Source organism: Amblyomma maculatum, chromosome 6 (assembly GCF_055883805.1).
Source record: "Amblyomma maculatum isolate TAMU_Amacu chromosome 6, ASM5588380v1, whole genome shotgun sequence".
In the NCBI taxonomy this organism is placed as follows: domain Eukaryota; kingdom Metazoa; phylum Arthropoda; class Arachnida; order Ixodida; family Ixodidae; genus Amblyomma; species Amblyomma maculatum.
The window spans coordinates 63,211,536-63,229,339 of record NC_139349.1 but is presented as its reverse complement, the minus strand read 5'-3'; positions in this window follow the sequence as shown (position 1 = coordinate 63,229,339).

Here is a 17,804-nt window from a genome sequence, read left to right as displayed (position 1 = left end):
CATACCTATTGTATCCCCACAATGCATTATGCTTCATTATCCCGGCATTCCTTCGCCCTTTGGCTTTAAGTGATTGCTCATGTTTTCCAATGTATGCCGATCCTTCGTTTACCCATACCCCCAGATATTTATATTCTGCTACTCTAGGTATTCATGGCCTTGTATTTTAAGGCCCTGATCAGTTTAGCCGTTGAAAATCATCAGACTCGACTTAACTGCGCTAAACCTGAAGCCTAGAACGTCCCCTTCGTCTCCGCAATACTTGACTAGAGTTTGCTATTCTTCCAGACTCTCAGCTAGCAGCACAATATCGTCTGCATACATCAAACCGGGGAGGCGCTGCTCTACCGCCTTCCCACCTAATCTATATGACAGGTTAAAACCTAGGTTACTGTCTTGTAACCTCCGTTCCAGGTTTATCATATAAAGCATGAAAAGCAGCGGTGATAGAGGACAGCCTTGTCTTAATCCTTTGCATACTTTGACATCTTCCGTACTTCTTATCCCTTCCCACGTAATTTCTACTTTGTTATCCCGGTATATTTCCTGTAGGAACTCTATTATCTCATAACCGATACCTTCTTCTTTTAATATGTTCCACAGGAGTTCCCTGCTTACGTTGCCGTACGCCCCGTTTATGTCCAGGAAGGCCAAATACAAAGGTCTATTTTCCACTCTAGATATTTTGATGCATTGGGTAAGCACGAACAGGCTATCATCTAAGCGCCTACCATTTCTAAAGCCGTTCTGAAGTTCTCCGAGTATCTTGTTACTTTCTACCCATGCTCGCACCTTTAATTTCACCTCCTGCATGGCAAACCTGTACATAACAGATGTTATGGTAATCGGCCTGTAGGATTTTATGTGCATCCTTTCTCCTTTCCCTTTATAAATCAAATTCATTTTACTCTGCCGCCAGCTGTCCGGAATTTTCTTTTTCGTTATGACTGTTTCCAGAGCTTTTAACAATGTGTCCTTACATTTTGGACCAAGTTCATTAATCAGCTTGATCGGAATTCCATCTATTCCTGTAGATGTGTTTTTAGGAATATTTTTTTCTGCCTTTTTCCAGTTTAGATTGGTCAGCTCTAAGCTGCTTTGTATTCTGCTACCTTGTGTTGCTTCCTTATTTGCGGAGATTACCCTATCGTCGCTCTTAAATGACTCGGCTATAACTGATGTAATGTAGTTCACTGCATTGTCTCCCTTTAAACAACTTCCCTCGTTATCTTGAATCCGATCCTGCTTTATTTGATTCTTCTTCCCTAGCCAGCCTATATGGTTCCAGAATTTTCTTGCTCCGCCTCTAGAAGCATCGTGTATGTTAGCCATCCAGCGATCGGTGGACTGCCATATTTTACTTTGGACGAGGGCCTGCCCCTCAAGTTTCTTTTGTCGATATGATTCCCATTTTTGGTCGATTTCCTCCTGAGATACCTGTGCTTTCTTTGCCACTCGGTGTTCCCTTGAAGCAGCTCGTCGTTGTTCAATAGCTTCCCTGATTTCCTTATTCCACCAGCTCCGTGGCCTCCTCTTTCCATTCCAGCAGTTTGCTACTTTAACCTCCTTAATTTTACTCCTTATGAGTAGTTCTACCTGCTCATATTCCCAGTCTTCCATGGGGCTTTTCTCTATTACTTCCTCTATGTCTGCTGCTATCTGCGCTATTTGATCGTCGTTTAATTTTGCGTTTACGTTTTGTCTAAGTTCCATTTCTCTTTTCATCAAGGGCCCCAGCTGCAGATTAATACGTTTATGATCGCTTCCCAGACTACACTCCCCTTCTTCGTCTATTTCCATTTTTGTGACCTTGCTATAAATTTCCTCCGACATTAGACAGTAGTCAATGGTCGTCTGCCTATAGCGGAATTCCCACGTGATTTGGCCTTCACCATTTTGTTCCTCTATTTACTATAACTAGATCGTGTCGCTCACAGAAATCTAGCATTAGCCTCCCGTTACAATCCGTGTATCCATCCAGATCGTCGATGTGGCCATTCATGTCCCCCAGCAGAATAATATTGGCCCCGTTTCCAAACTGGCTTACATCGTCACTAAGACATTCAACAAGATCCTTGTTTTCTTGCCTGCATTGATGTCCTGTTCCTAAATAAACTACCCCTAGCCATGTCCTTACGCCGGCAATTGCTCCTGAAACCCAGATATGTTCTTTATAAGATGATTTAATTCTTTGCCAATTTGTTCCCTGGTGTATCAACATACCTACCCCTCCACCCTTTTTTTCCCGTTCTCGTTCTGTTGCACCCTTCCCAGGCGTAGCCTTCTATAAACGGCGGATCTTCTAGATCCCTGAGATGAGTCTCGCATAGAGCGTACACCTATTTTGTCATCCTTCAACTGCTGTTCTATCTCTAGCCATTTCGCTCTTTTTCTACCTCCTTGCATGTTTATGTAGCTTATCCTAGTGTTCAATTTCTTTTTTGTACTTTTCTTTCTCGACCTCCTCCTCGCCGTTTTTTGGAGCTCAGCCTCCGTTATTACACTCTCTTCTGCTTCCCCTCTAACTACCTCTCTGCACGGAGCCCTCGCGGACCCTCTAAAAAAGCTACAGCCCTGCCTGCCAGGCGCCAGCCGATCTCTGCTCCTACCCTTCTGTTAAAATGAATGCCATCTCGCTGAAAAGCCCTCCCAAAACCTGCTTTATGCACCTCCCTGTTTACCTCAACCACTTCGAAACGCTTCTCCAGGCTTAACTTTCTTATGTCCTGATTAACTGTCACCACGTCCTTTTCCAGCTTTCCGTTCAATCCTATAGCACCTCCGGTACTGTGCATACAACTATCTGCGCTTGCCGTGCTATCTCCCTGATCTTGTCAACACCATTCGCTAAACTATCCACCACTCCTGCAGCGTCACCATTTAGGCCATCATTTAAGCCCCGCGGCTGCTATCACCATACTGCGCTCTGCGCAATTTTTCAACAGCCTATTTTTACTCTCTTTCAGCACTGCCCTCATCGTGCTCCCTGGGAAGGCTCCAACTAACACTCTCTTATCACCCTTTACACGTTCCAAGATATCTCGCTTGCACCTGCTCATGTTAGAATCTCCGGCGATAAGCATCTGGGCCTTCTCTCTCCCTCTCCCAACTGTTGGCTCCTGCTTTCGGTTATCTGTGTCCTTATCTCTGGGATTTTCATTCTTACTTACTTCTTCCTTTTTTTCTGGCTTCTTAGTCATCATCATCATCAGCCTGACTATACCCACTGCAGGGCGAAGGCCTCTCCCATATTTCTCCACTTAGCCCGGTTCTGTGCTAGCTGCATCCACTTGACCCCTGCGAACATCTTAACCTCATCCGTCCACCTAACTTTCTGCCGCCCCCTGCTACGCTTTCCTTCCCTTGGAATCCAGTTTGTTACCCTAAGCGACCATCGGTTATCCTCTCTTCGCACTACATGTCCTGCCCATGCCCATTTCTTCTTCTTAATTTCCACTAGAATGTCGGTAACCTGAGTTATTTCTCTGACCCACTCTGCACGCTTCCTATCTCTTAATGTTACCCCTACCATTTTTCGTTCCATAGCCCTCTGGGTTGTCCTCAACTTAAACAGAACTCTCTTGGTTAGCCTCCACGTTTCAGCCCAATAGGTGAGTACAGGTAAGATGCAACTGTTATATACTTTCCTCTTTAGCGATACCGGTAAGCTGCTAGTCATAATCTGCGAGTGCTTGCCAAATGCGCTCCATCCCAATCTTATGCTGCAGACAGGCAAGATAAAGCAGATAAGGCTGTCCCTGACTGGGAGTGAAAACGACACCGCCTTTTCCATTTTGAAATCTGAAATGGACGGTCTAAACGTTTGCATAAGAAAGCAAAAACAGACGCATAAAATCACAAAAAGATAGTAAGAAAAGGCCCGCTTTTTAATACAAAAAATACCTAAAAGACAAGCTTCTTTTTAGTCGCGCTTTCGGTACGGCAACGTGATTTTTACGAAGAGAAAAGCGCGGTAACTGTCTCACTTGTTTTCTGTGGACACCTCAACCGCGCCGTAAGGGAAGGGAGGAAGATGGGAGTGAAAGTGGAAAGGGAGAAAGAGGAGCCGTAGTGAAGGGCTACGGAGTAATTTCGACCACCTGGGGATCTTTAACGTGCGCTGACATCGCACAGCACACGGACGCCACTTCGTTTCGCCTCCATTGAAACGCAGCCGCCGTGGTCGGGTTCGAACCCGGGAACTCCGGCACAGTAGTCGGGCGTCTTACCACTGCACCACCCCGGCGGGGCATCCGTGTTTTTCGCGTTTCGGAGATTTATGGCCTCCGCGCCCTCTCCACTCAAAGCGAGAAACAGAAAGAGCCCCCCCCCCCCCACTGCGCTTACGAACGGTTGTTGGGAGCAGCCCGCAAACTTAGCTTGGAGTTCTTTGACTGCAAAGCGCACGCTGTGGACACGTGCTCTTACCCTTACCAGATGCAGAGCTAGAGAGTTGGGCGCCTCTCCATAAATACTGCTAGGCGCTGCCCCGTTGAGAAGCATAACAGTGGATAAGAGGCCAGCTTACTAACAAGAAGTGTAGCATCACGACCCGGGAATGGCTACCTACGGACGTAAGTCTAACGTTGCTGTAGTGCTCTTTTTGCTGCATGTCACCTGTGGCATGCGGGTTAACTTTGGAGACGTGCTTATGCTTGAAGGTTATTGCGGAAACGATTTTTGTGTACTCATTGGCCAATGCATCATAATCCCTCATTTGTCCAGAATGAAGTCAAGACGGGGTGGTTACCTAGCTAATTTTGTTATAGAACAAATTTGCAATCGGCCTTGCTTAAGCGGTACGTTACGTCGGGCGGTAGAATTCTCTATATGGTCGCTGTACTGGCGACAAAAGTTTGAAATTGAATAATACTTGGTTACTCTTTGGCTACTCTTTTTTATTGTGCAACCTGTCAGGACGAAATAAAAAAGCGCATGTTTCGCCATAGGTTGCACTACATTTTTATTTCAGCACGCCGTGATGAAGTTTTGCGCAAAATAATCTATCGTGTCAGCCATTCTTTCGAAAATTATGGCTTAATCATGCCGTACTTAGCAAAAATCTTCTCTTGCTCCTGTGTTCACTTAATGTTTCCTGGAGTTGTTCTCCCAGGCAAGACTTCGAAATACTGCCGTCTGCTATGCATTGCTGCTATGTAGCTTTTTAAAACCGATTCCAAAACACTCGGCGGCAGCTTTTCGATGGAGGCGAAAAGCAAGGCGCCCGTGTGTTGTGCGATGTCAGTGCACGTTAAAGAACCCCAGGGGGTCGAAATTTCCGGAGTCCTCCACTACGGCGTCTTTCATAGCCTGAGTTGCTTTGGGACGTTACACCCCACAAACCAAACCAACCAAACCGAATCCAAAACATATCCCACCGACATTTACTTAAATGTAGTGCGTCATTGAAGTAATGAAGCGGCTCTCTACTTAGCAGATGGACTTTTTTCCTTGAGTAGACTACTGCTTTCAAGCACTGATTTGCTCCGCTTGACAGCCCATCATGTCAATTCTGTGATCGTGGCTCAGAACTACTGCTCGGAGGGAAAGGAGTAAGCGGCACTTCGAAATTGTCGTTCGTTCGTTCACACGCGGAACCCTTGCGAACACAACACCGCAGCGGAAAGCGCGCACGGGTTGAGAGGTTCATTGTTCCCTCGTCTACGTGCAAGACACAACGTAAGCACGGTATATAATACAGCGAAACAGTGTTCTGGGTATACGTAATCGGTTTACAACGCTTTCAATAAGCAGTATTCAATCATTTCAACACCGAACACATCGATATAAGTCATTAGAATGGTAGCAAGGCTGATCATTCCATCAATAGGTAGCGGCACACTGGTACGGATAAGTTCGGTTGGCCATACACTTCTTGGAGTTACACAACCATTTGGGTGAAATGTATTTTATATAAAATAATGCGTTCGCAGTGTCGGCCCATCAGGCAAGTCTTACATATGCTGTGTCGTCCAATGAGAGAGGATAAGTCTACGGGTTTTTCGACGTATGAAAATGCAGTAGGAAACCGTACACTGCGGGCACTCAAATAAACTTACATTTTCAATGCCCCGCTGAGTCCCGAAACAATTTTGCCCCGTTGCACTGAATGAAACAATGTTCGTTTGATTCTCGTACGCCGTATGCGACGTGCCGGAAACATTGAAGAGACGACATCAAAATTTCATTCTTTTTCGAAGCAAAGTCTTTACAGGCAAGTTTTCAATGGGCAGCTTAAAAACAAAAGTTTTTGCGTACGGAGAAAGTGATACACTGCGGACTCGTACAAGTCTGTATTGCACGTACCAGTCAGGAGCATTTGTTCAGTCAAATGGTTTGGAGGTATTATGCTATACCGCCCAATAATTTAAGGTAAACAGCGACCACACATTACATTACAGCAAGATATAGGCGAAATTAATATCGTAAAATAACGCTGTCAAGAAGTACTACTATATAGCTCTACTAGATTGCATTACTAGGTAGAAATAAAGTACTCAGCCCTGCCACATAGCACTGCTTGCCAGCGCTGCAAATTAAGGCCATTACTTTGCGAATGCATAAAGTAAATACGGCAATGCCGTTTTGCCAAGTCTGCTGGATACTTAACAACCTTCTATATTTTATTGTCAGGACACTGGAATTAGAGTAGTTGTAAGGCCTTGTGCACAGTTTTTTAAGAATTAACCATTTTAGCAACACTGAACTGAGAGAAAAGGAGGCGAAATGCGCCAGAAGTCTTAGGCTATTTATTCTGCCTAGCTGCACTACAAGGTGGTCATATCAATTTAGAGTTCCTTGATGTCCAGCGTTGAGGAATATCCAGTCAAGAGTGAAATTGCAGTGTCCGATTCCAGAATGAAGCTCGAGCCTAAGCCTAACTATAAGCCCTCTTGAGCTTCAGTACTTCATACTTGTAGTAATTCTGCAACTAGTAAAATTATTACCAGGTTATTTTAGGGCGTAAGCTCAAAAGGGTGCAAATTCAGATTTCGCCTCGCTCAACCCGAATGGCATTGACTTAATTAAGTGCAGCTGTCCACTCAAAAAGGAGCATTCCACTTCCAAGAATAAACCTGAACAAAAAATATTAAAACATTTCTGAATAAGAAGGGGGCGTGACATTGACCCAATTAAATGTAGCTAGTGTCCACCCAAAAGTGAGACGGATACTGCGTTTTCCTTTCCCCCAAAACAACCTAAACAAAACGATTAGTTGTAGTTTAACTCTGGTTAAACCTAGTTGAATTGCGATAGCAACGGCGGAAGCTTCTTTTGCCTTCTACATTATTCCCCTATCACGGCCTATCAGTATAAGCTACATTATTGGGGACACTTAAGCTCATCCTTTAAGAGTAAGACGCGAGAGCATAAGCTACCAGCCCACATATCTTCTTGTCCTTCTTATTCTTCCTCTTCTACTTCTTCTTCTTCGCGGCTGTTCAAGGTCAAACGGGGCCCTTTCCTGGACGACGCGACGGGCTGAAACCTGGTGCAGTATTGCTATCGCAATAAAATAAAAAACTCGCGGAATGAAGAAGCGTTTTAAAGCCGCCTACTCTTAAACGCGAAGCTTGAGAGTGCACTTATTGCAATACACTGTTATGTGCACAACTATATTTTCCAAGAACCTGCAAAAAAATGAAATTCTTTACCCACATTATTGACAAGCATCAATGATCATATTCAGCTTATAAACATCCTTACAACGCTGATTAACTAAGCACTGTGTTTGTGTTAATCAACTGATTTGTTATGCTGCTTTGGTACACCACTTCACATCGAAGTTCATCATTTGTTTATGTTGTAAAAAATTAACTACAATAATTTTAACTCTACTGTTCTGTGTTATTGTAAAAATTACGCTTTGTGTTGTTTTTTTTATTATTTTAAATAGTCATTTTCTTCTATAACGTACTGTGCAACCTGAGCGCAAAATAAGTATAAATTTCAAACCATGTACAATCTTGCTAAACCATGCTTAAACCTTCACCCTTGTTATTATGTTACCAAATTTTTATTTAAGAATCCATGAGAGATTCATCCGCCTTGTCCAAGCAGGAGGCAGACATTATGTGCGTGATAGAGATCAATAGTTATCATTCTAATAATCTAGATTAACTAGGTAACTCTTCTAATCATTCTTTACGGAAGAATAATCAAACTAGGAAGGCGTTAACACAGAACTTGAGGCCTGTTTTAAATTTTTCTTCATCGATAATGTAGTTCGAAATATCTAACGTAAAAAGCACACATTTCGAAGCTCATAGAGCTGTCGTTTGCGCGTGTCACGCCTAGAAAGTGTCATCGCTGATATCCCGTCAACTGCTTCTGCGTCATAAAATGCAAAAACTACTTCTAAATCTGATAGATCACCTGGAACACGGGGAGCACAATTCAACGACCTTTCAAATATTCATTTCTCTTTTCTTTTGAAGTTCGATATTTGCAACCGCATTTCCAATGTATTCAAATATTATAACTGAGCTCACATTCGATCTAGGAACCTTTGAATTTCACATACTTCCTTCCTCAAACAAATAAATAAGCTTATAAGTTCATTTTACCTAATCATGCATCTAACTATTATGCTCTATCCCTATCAAAATGGCCGTAATCCTGTACCTGCACAAACTGCACTGATGTATCACTCACAGTTCTTAAAATAAGAATCTAAAAATGTTAATATATATATATATATATATGAAGGAAAGAAGCCAACAATCGGCGAGGCCAAGGAAAGCGTTGGGGATGGTACTTTATGTCTTTTTTTTTTTTTAATGTTTACTTGGATAATCACAGAAATTAGTCATGTAATCTGTTTAGGAGAAAGATAATTGAACACAAAGTAGAAGAAAAAACAACGTGCCGATGGTGGGATCCGAACCCACGACCTCCGAATATCGCGTCCGGTGCTCTTCCAACTGAGCTACATCGGCCGCTGTCCCCCCTGCTACTTGCTTGGGTATTTATGTTGTCTGTATACGAACCTTGAGAGTGTTCACCAGCGCCACCCTCAGCCATAGCGGCGGACGTGGAACGTCCTTTGTTACCGCCAGCGTCACGTAGAACGTGATCAAGAGCGAGGGCGACAGCTGTGCTAGAACCCTCTTACGCTACCTATGGCTTCAAGACTGCCAGAACCGAGACCCCCGTAAGCTACAAGCAGATCAATTAAGGGGAAATGAGGGTGCTCGTTATAATATATGAAGGAAAGAAGCCAACAATCGGCGAGGCCAAGGAAAGCGTTGGGGATGGTACTTTATGTCTTTTTTTTTTTTAGTGTTTACTTGGATAATCACAGAAATTAGTCATGTAATCTGTTTAGGAGAAAGATAATTGAACACAAAGTAGAAGAAAAAACAACGTGCCGATGGTGGGATCCGAACCCACGACCTCCGAATATCGCGTCCGGTGCTCTTCCAACTGAGCTACATCGGCCGCTGTCCCCGCTGCTACTTGCTTGGGTATTTATGTTGTCTGTATACGAACCTTGAGAGTGTTCACCAGCGCCACCCTCAGCCATAGCGGCGGACGTGGAACGTCCTTTGTTACCGCCAGCGTCACGTAGAACGTGATCAAGAGCGAGGGCGACAGCTGTGCTAGAACCCTCTTACGCTACCTATGGCTTCAAGACTGCCAGAACCGAGACCCCCGTAAGCTACAAGCAGATCAATTAAGGGGAAATGAGGGTGCTCGTTATAATATATGAAGGAAAGAAGCCAACAATCGGCGAGGCCAAGGAAAGCGTTGGGGATGGTACTTTATGTCTTTTTTTTTTTTAGTGTTTACTTGGATAATCACAGAAATTAGTCATGTAATCTGTTTAGGAGAAAGATAATTGAACACAAAGTAGAAGAAAAAACAACGTGCCGATGGTGGGATCCGAACCCACGACCTCCGAATATCGCGTCCGGTGCTCTTCCAACTGAGCTACATCGGCCGCTGTCCCCCCTGCTACTTGCTTGGGTATTTATGTTGTCTGTATACGAACCTTGAGAGTGTTCACCAGCGCCACCCTCAGCCATAGCGGCGGACGTGGAACGTCCTTTGTTACCGCCAGCGTCACGTAGAACGTGATCAAGAGCGAGGGCGACAGCTGTGCTAGAACCCTCTTACGCTACCTATGGCTTCAAGACTGCCAGAACCGAGACCCCCGTAAGCTACAAGCAGATCAATTAAGGGGAAATGAGGGTGCTCGTTATAATATATGAAGGAAAGAAGCCAACAATCGGCGAGGCCAAGGAAAGCGTTGGGGATGGTACTTTATGTCTTTTTTTTTTTTAGTGTTTACTTGGATAATCACAGAAATTAGTCATGTAATCTGTTTAGGAGAAAGATAATTGAACACAAAGTAGAAGAAAAAACAACGTGCCGATGGTGGGATCCGAACCCACGACCTCCGAATATCGCGTCCGGTGCTCTTCCAACTGAGCTACATCGGCCGCTGTCCCCGCTGCTACTTGCTTGGGTATTTATGTTGTCTGTATACGAACCTTGAGAGTGTTCACCAGCGCCACCCTCAGCCATAGCGGCGGACGTGGAACGTCCTTTGTTACCGCCAGCGTCACGTAGAACGTGATCAAGAGCGAGGGCGACAGCTGTGCTAGAACCCTCTTACGCTACCTATGGCTTCAAGACTGCCAGAACCGAGACCCCCGTAAGCTACAAGCAGATCAATTAAGGGGAAATGAGGGTGCTCGTTATAATATATGAAGGAAAGAAGCCAACAATCGGCGAGGCCAAGGAAAGCGTTGGGGATGGTACTTTATGTCTTTTTTTTTTTTAGTGTTTACTTGGATAATCACAGAAATTAGTCATGTAATCTGTTTAGGAGAAAGATAATTGAACACAAAGTAGAAGAAAAAACAACGTGCCGATGGTGGGATCCGAACCCACGACCTCCGAATATCGCGTCCGGTGCTCTTCCAACTGAGCTACATCGGCCGCTGTCCCCCCTGCATATATATATATATATATATATATATATATATATATATATATATATATATATATATATATATATATATATATATATATATATATATATATATATATATATATATATATATATTCAGAAAAGTGCAGTGATCAACATGCTTCTCCTCGGTGTTAACGTAAGGCTTGCTGAAATCTCTTTTCAGCGTGCTGGTGGGAACCCTGCCACGGCGGCCGAGTACCTCACAATGCAGTTACTGGCGGTAGGGACGTCGGAGGCGAGACTCTCTACGTCGGGCGCGCCATGCACATAGGTGACCTCATACCTGGCAAAGTGGTCCCCTCGCACGGCGTCTGTTACGTGTCCTGGTGCGACAAAGAACACGGCTACAGCGAATACGAGGTGACTGGACTCTCTCCACATATGTCAGAAACTCGCTCCCATCAAAATCTTAGCGCTGGTGACCTTCGGCTACTATTTCAGTTTGTCTGGTGCCACAGCCGACCGCGGACGAATTCAAAATAGACACGATGAGCGCTATCCTTTGTCGGCATCATCATTTCACCATACGAGTGCCCTGTGAATTAAATAGCGCTTTCACATTCAAAGTAATTCTTGGTTCTTTCCCCCTGCAAAGTGACTCAGTGGCTATTTAGCTGCGGGTCAGCTGCTAAGTCCTAGTCGTCGGAATGGAATCTCAGCCAAAGAGGCTTCAGGTAGCCCGGCTAAGGTGTTATGCACCTAATCTGAGAAATTTGTTGAAGTGAACGGGGTAGGGAAAGAGGATAAACTTGGGAAATGAAGGGCAGCCTTATATACAGCTCTAGCCATTCTGTCTATCCGTTCTTGATCTCCTCAAGTGCGCCAGAGATTGGAGGAGGCATAAATGAGTTGGCTGATGCAGAACGAATGAACGAGAAGTCGTGTATCTAGCTCATTCATGCATCTAGGTTTATTTGCAATTATACGATTGAGCGCAGTTTTTTTGTGGACAGCGCTGCGGAGCGATTTAACGGTGTTGAAGCCATTACTTGTGATGAGCATACCCAATACCCTAATAAAGACTTTGACTGGGATTGTACTGTAGCCAAGTTTTATGACAATGGGGATATTATCTGGATATCTTTGTCCGATGAGGAAGAACTCTAATTTGGTAAGAAAACATGCCTTGAGCATGATTTTGGATCATACCTGTTGAATTTTGCTCTTTTCCCGCCACTTGACTGCATGCAGTTTCCTGCCGTCTTCTGGACGTTGATATAATTGGCGTAGATTGGGTAATAAATATCAGGGATTTTAGACAAGCTTTGAGCTAGAGGGATGAAAATGATGTTGAACAAAAAGGATGAGAGTATTACACCTTGCGGCCTGCTTCGACTGCCTAACAGAAAAGATGGAGAGGCAATTTATCTGATTTGGAACTCCGCCGCCCTACCCGTGAAAACCGCTGCCAAATCGACATGGATATGCGATATGTGCAACAAGCACGAAGCATGTAAAATGACCTGTCGATGTACGTTGTCAAAAGATTTGGTTAAGTCGCAGTCAGCAAGTGTTCTGGTAATCTGAGGTATCGAGGGAACAAAGATGTGTTATTTTATCTGTAGCATGACACCTTGTGTTGAATGTTTGATCTGAATATCAGCATGATATAGGGCTAAATGTTTTTCTCCTCCATTTTCAGCTGAGACACTTTAAGACAAAGTCTTATACAAGCTTTCCCTCACATGGAGTTAAACATATGGGTACGAGGTTTTGCAGGTGTATTGGTTTTTCTGATTTTTGTACGAAGGCAATATTCGCATCCCCCCACTGTTCGGGCAGCGTTCCAGCTCCCCTGTGCCTATTCATGATTTCAATTAAGGCCGCGATGGTTTTACCATCTGATTTCTCAGAAGCCTAATAATGGCATGATCTGTTCCATGTTCTGAGGCGGTCCTGAGATTCTGTAACGCTGCCTTAACCTTTGCAACGGCTATAGGGGCGTTGTGGTGAGGGTTATGAGGACCCTCATATTACAGAAGGGTTAATTGAAGGGTGTCTCGCAGGTATTCGAAATATTTGAACAATGTTTTTTTTTTTTTTTTTTTGCAATAAAATGTCCCAGTCCGCTATGCGCTTAATTTCGACTTGGGGGTTAGGGCTTTCTCCGTAATACTTTATTAAAATTATATGGGGATCACTTTCAAGGATTTGGCTGCTGTTTGTCCAGGCCACATGATCTAAATTTTTACCAAGAGTGAGACTTGGTCAGGTATTTCAGCGTAATGCTGTTTCTATTCTTGTTGCCTGATTGGAATTTGTCTACAGTGTCATATGATTTCGGTGAATAAATTCCCAAAGATGTTTCCCTTTGGGATGAGCATATTTGTATCCCCTGTGCAAGGCGTTCAAATCCCCCCCCACCCAAAAAAAAAAAATTAACGAGCTGCTATATCAGTAAAGCTATATTTTTTTTTTTTTTGTAAGGCCTTGGGAAGCCTTAGATGTTTATTTTTTCGGTGAATGCAAATGTTGAGAACACGGGTGTAGGAGGCGACTGGCAAACCGGTATATACGTTAGTGCATCTTCGGTATTGTTATGACCATGCATGGTCCGCACTTGCGCGCACTATTGTTCGCCTGTGGGCATGGATATGTGCTGTGGATGTGTGCTGTTGGTGCAAGGGCTCTAAGTGAGCCTGTTCCCATGAATCTTTTTGTGTGAGCCTGCTTTGCTTTGTCGAGACCCTGCAAATGCCAAATTGGCCCTGTCAAGGGAACGTCAAGAAAATTACAAAGAAACGTCGCCCTGTGAGAAATAGCCGGACGTGCTTTTGTTCAATTGTTCACCCTTCCCATCGAGAAGCGCTATTGTCAAGTGAGGAATGCCTTCGACAAGGTCAGTTGTTGGGCGAGTTGGTGACGATGTTCCATTGACGAGTTGGTGACGAGGAATGCCTATTGTCCAAAGGAGACGACAGACTGACACGTCCGCTGACGTACAGGACAAGAAAGGAGCATGACGTAATCATGAATTATAATAAATTGGTTAACAGAAAAGGAAACACGCAGTATCTGTCCCACTTGTTTCTGTGGACACCTGAACAACGCCGTAAGGAAAGAGAGGAAGACGAGAATGAAAGTGGAAAGAGAGAAAGAGGAGCCGGTAGTGGAGGGCTACGGAGTAATTTCGACCACCTGGGGATCTTTAACGTGTGCTGACATCGCACAGCACACGGACGCCTATCCGTTTCGCCTCCATCGAAACGAAGCCGCTATCGGTCGGGATCGAACCCGGAACTCCGGCACAGTAGTCGGGCATCTTACAACTGCACCATCACGGTGGGGCTACGTAATCATGAAAGTTTCATTTTCTACTTGCTCTTATTGCGCTCTTCTATGTATTGTCGGTCGTCACTGAATGTTAACAAGACTTCCAATGCCAAGATGGTTATCTGCTTAGCGTTAGGCGTTTGACAAAACTTATAGTTCAGTTCGGCGCGGTTTGCTTATCGTTGCTGCCGCGAAGTTCTTCCCAGAGCTCAACTCGATACGCACGAAAGCATACAAAAGCGTTCGCAAAGACATTTACAACAATTAAGCGCTACCTGCCCCAGCACACAGTGGTTCGCTTGCGATGTTTTCAGGCCAGCGCGCGAAGTAGGTGAGGAACTTCTGGACAGCACAAGCAGGCAATCAGTGCTCGGGGCTCTGAAAGCGTCCGTGTGTAGTGAATTTCAAGTCATGAAAGTGATGATACAAATGCTTTAAGGCCTTAAGCAGCACTCAACGCGACGGCTACACACCGCGCTTCGTCCGACGACTGCCCGAGCCAGCGGCATTCGCACCTTAGAGGACCGTGCAGATTTAGCAGTTGCACGCCGCACTTGGCTTTTCACCGGGAGAATTTCGCAGTGAAAGTTTGTCTCTTTGAGGTCGGACTTTACTGCTAGGGACTAGCTATACGAAGCTCGTGTCATGGTTTACCGCACGATATCATCTGCAGAAACAAGAAAAGTGCTTATAATGTGATACTTTAACGGGAGCTGTACTGGTTGACAGAGCTTCTGGGCGACACGATAAATATCGAATGTGGGACTCCAGTCAGCCAGCAGTTCCGGACTGTCCAAGTCTGAAAATGGATTTTGCCAATTTGTAAAAAGCGGACACTCGGCAAAATCTGGTCACACGAAATGATACGTGACTGTGGTAGACTAAAGGCCATTGGATGGCGCCACTAACGCAGTCGCGCGCGCGAATATAACTGCGGAGTCAGTGATGCTAAGCGTACAAATTTATTCTATATCTAGGGTACTTCGTGGTTGTTTTGGGGATCAAGTTTAATTTTTTGGGAAAGTATACCTTTTTTGCGCCCTTCCGTCATTTCGCTCTCTGCACCCTGATAAAAGATGTAGAATGTAAGGATGATTGCTTTCTATAAGCAAAAATTATAACATTGTTGATTGCTGTTTTCCGCATTCTTTATAGAGAGACTAATGTGACGATTGCTGCTCAGCGATACGTAACTTCATAATTAAGCAGTTAATAAGGGCTGTAGCTTTGATACACAACGAAAGCTTCCGCAGTGTCGAAGTAATTATGAAATATTGCGTCATTTGCAGCACATGCTTTGTTTAATGCTTATTGGATGCTGTTATTCATCCCTGCCGGCTGAAGGCTTCAGTAATGCCAACTCTTCGAAAGGTAGCTGATAGACCAGCTACCTTTGGCACCGTAGCAAGAAATTCGTCTCATGTTTTGAGTTCCTCGCGCGCTGATAACGTAGTACGATGACATATGAAGATACGAGCTATAGTTGTCGGCGATTCTCATGATAATCAGCGCAAACTAAATGAAGAGAAGCTAAATATTAAAATTAACACACGCCAACTGCGAAGACAGGTAGTAACCGCAGATTCGTACCACGAAAAGAAAATAACTAGAAAAATAAGACTGAGATCGAGCGCATTTGCCAAGTACTCACAGATTATGAATATAGCAGCTTACCGGTATCCCTCAAGAGTAAAGTATATTACAGATGAATCGTACTTGTACTCACTTATGGGTCAGAAACGTGGGGCTAACGAACAGTGTTGTACTTAAGTTGAAGACACCGCAGGTGGCTATGGAATGGAAAATAGTAGGTATAACGCTAATATATAGGTAGCCTGCATGCAGTGTGGGTCAGACAAATAACTCGAGTTAATGCCATTCCTGGGAAATCAAGAAAAAATGGGAATGGGCCGGATGTGTAGTGCGCAGAAAGGATAACTGATGATCGTTAAAGGTAAGAAATTGGATTACAAGGAAAGGAAAGCGTAACAAGTTGCGACAGACAGTTAGATCGGCGGATGAGGTTAAGAAGCTTGCAGGGATCAAGTTGATGCTGCTACGACAGGACCAGGTTAGTTGGAGAATAATGAGAAAGGCCTTCACCTTGTAGTCTGTATGTGATGATGATGATGAACCATGAATAAGACGCCAGCTAAGCCTGAAGGCCGTGCAAAGCAACGTCCGTCGAAACGCTAAGTTCTGACATTACGGTACCACTGTAATACCACGGGAGTTTTACGGTTACCTTTATAATAAATAGCAGATTTCAAAGTGTCGCTAGTTGGGTTTGAGCAACAGCGGCAACAGCGACAACCGGCATATGTATGCATCATTGACCACTCGTCAGAATGCTGACATTCGTCCTGTTTTTCTCTGTGTCTGAGCACAAAAAGTTCAGGCTAGCAATACACGTCGGACACCAAGAACAGCGATAGGTAAGATCGCGTTTGTACAAATAGCCTTCATTTACAATATTGCATACCGGATTTTAATATTACCAGAAAGAGCTCTCTTAAAAATGCTCTGTGCGGGAGCACATTTCAAGAGTTGCTGAAATATTCAACTGAAACTCACACGTCTCGCATTCGTATCCCGTCAATAAGCCACTGGTAAATGTTAACAACATTATTTTCTCCGTTGTTACTAGTACACAGAAATCAGTTTTCAGAAGTAGGGGCCAGTATAAAGCCAATGTTGGCCAATTACAGGTACTATTCGTCGTGACTGACAAGTTTTTGTCGAGATGCCGACAAAACAAGACAGCTTGAAGTATACGAGTATAATTAAAGATACATTAACAAGTAGCACCTTGCAGAAATTTTATTTTTCAATAAAATTTTAATAGATATTCAAAAAGCTTTCATTGCTGGCGTCATCTCTATGCCGGGCACTAAAGTGTCGGAATGAGAAAAATGGGGGGGCATCCGTTAATACCATTTTAACGTATAGATAGGCTACTTCTAGGTATGAGCATGCACGGTATCTATGGCACTGTATGTAAAGATTTGCTTGACTTCCGCTCCGAATTATTCTCTCCTCCCAGCACTAGTCGCTTAGTGTACCGATAAATTATGTATTCCGAAAAAAGAAAAGAAGGCGCATCGCGATTTTTTGGACGCTTTGCGACACGTGAGCGGCCCGCAAAAGTCGAGGATTAAACATATCGTTGCTCTTTAAGAGGCAGTACACGTTGTTTACACAAATTTACACAGGAAAGCACTCTCATTAATGCCTTCGAAATTCAATATACTCTTTACACACAAATGATGAAGAAGTACACCGATATACGTACTGCTTCCCTATTTAGAAATATAGCAGCTACAGTGAGAAAGAACAATTTTAGCCGTTCATCTCCATTTACAAAAAGCTTTAGCCACCGCACTTGCCGCGGATGCTTAAATGAAAACTTAGAGGTCATCGTATGCCTTTCTGGTTTTCTTTTAGGCACGAGTAAGGACGATTGAGATGCATCAAGGAATTCCTGCATCAGTGTTTCTCTCTTTATGAATTTTTTTTTTGTTCGAGAGGCTAATATATGACATATAAAACG